General features: G+C 46.6%; 1 non-coding gene across 1 annotated transcript; it reads left to right on the top strand.

The window, feature by feature from the left end:
• Nucleotides 1-1,605: 1,605 nt before the first annotated feature.
• TRNAQ-UUG lies at nt 1,606-1,677 on the top strand. Its single transcript has one exon. It is a non-coding gene; the product is annotated as a tRNA-Gln (tRNA).

Genomic DNA, 1,677 nt, shown 5'->3' with positions numbered 1-1,677 from the left:
TTTTCTGTTTGTTTATAAGTCATGGGATATATTACTATATTTTGTTAGTGTATATTATATATGAATTAGATATTAGTATATATTAATGATGTATTTTATTTTTATAATTGTTATATAAAATTAATAATATATACTATATTATTATGCACACTAATTGGTAAAACACTATTATACATACAAATTGGTAAGTAGATTTTACCTACTATTATTATATTGTTATACAAATTGGTATGTATACATACTAATTGGTAAGTCGATTTTTTCATTATTATACATAATAATTGGCAAGTAGTTTTGTTTGGGCCTGTATATCTTTTTATATCATTACAATAAGTTATTCCCTAAATTCTTGCACAATATTTATTGTGTAGATATTATTATTATTATTATTATTATTTTGAGACAGAGTCTCGCTCTGTCGCCCAGGCTGGAGTGCAGTGGCCTGATCTCAGCTCACTGCAAGCTCCGCCTCCCGGGTTTACGCCATTCTCCTGCCTCAGCCTCCCCAGTAGCTGGGACTACAGGCGCCCGCCACCTCGCCCGGCTAGTTTTTTGTATTTTGTAGTAGAGACGGGGTTTCACCGTGTTAGCCAGGATGGTCTCGATCTCCCGATCTCGTGATCCGCCCGTCTCGGCCTCCCAAAGTGCTGGGATTACAGGCTTGAGCCACCGCGCCCGTCTTGTGTAGATATTATTAACCAATTTTCACTTGGACGTTTATTTTCTGTTTTTTACTATTATTAAACAACACAGCTGAGAACATCCTGGAACATATGTCTTGGCACTTGCCTTGGTGTTTGAGTAGGTTAGTCTCAAAGGTGAAACTGCTGAGTCAAACGACGTGTAAAAATTAGATGTAGCCAGATCGACCTGAAGAAACATCCGTTTACATAGACGCTCACTAAAATACGGGAGTCCAGAGGGGAGTGTCTTTTCCACCGATCTGATTTAATCCTAAAGTTAAGGATAATCGCCCAGCAAGGAAGAGTATCTGGGTGTTATCCCAGCAGTCCCTCCTGGTGGTTTTTAATTAGGCACACAAGCAAGCGGAGGCGAAACTTTGGTACGCTTTTCCTCGAGAGCTCTAGCCACGTGAAACAGTAGGACTCGCACTGACGCGGTCAGACTGCGGGCGCAATTTCAAAGTCTCCGTTCGCGCGTCCATGGGGCGCCTGGGGTTTATGGGGTTTGAACCGTTAGTCCCCCACATGCCAGTCCGCTTCCCTTCCCGCTTGGCCAAAACACCTCTTCTAAGGCACCCCTAACGTAAATAAACAAACAACCCAGGCTCCGTGCGCCGTGCCTCCTGACCTGGAACTAGGGTTGGAGCAGGCTTTCCCTGGATCCAGTTCGGCCCCACATAGCCAATCCTGCCAGCCTGCTGCCTTTCCGACCTCCCAGCCCCCGGAGGAGCGCAGGAAGACAGGATAACCCCAGAACCAGAAACGCCTGGAACGCGAGGGACGCCGAAGCCCTCGCCGCGCAGGCCGTGGGGCCTCGGCCCATGGCCCAGTCTAGCAAAGGCGGACGCGGCCGCCTCTCTGGAAAGACCGCCCAGAGCTCTCCTGGCTTGAGGAGACTCGCGGCCGCCTAAAGCAGCCAGCAGGTCCCATGGTGTAATGGTTAGCACTCTGGACTTTGAATCCAGCGATCCGAGTTCAAATCTCGGTGGGACCT

This window comes from Piliocolobus tephrosceles, chromosome 16 (assembly GCF_002776525.5).
Source record: "Piliocolobus tephrosceles isolate RC106 chromosome 16, ASM277652v3, whole genome shotgun sequence".
Classification (NCBI taxonomy): Eukaryota; Metazoa; Chordata; class Mammalia; order Primates; family Cercopithecidae; genus Piliocolobus; species Piliocolobus tephrosceles.
Note: the sequence above shows the minus strand (reverse complement) of the source record. Positions and strands in the feature narration are given on the sequence as shown.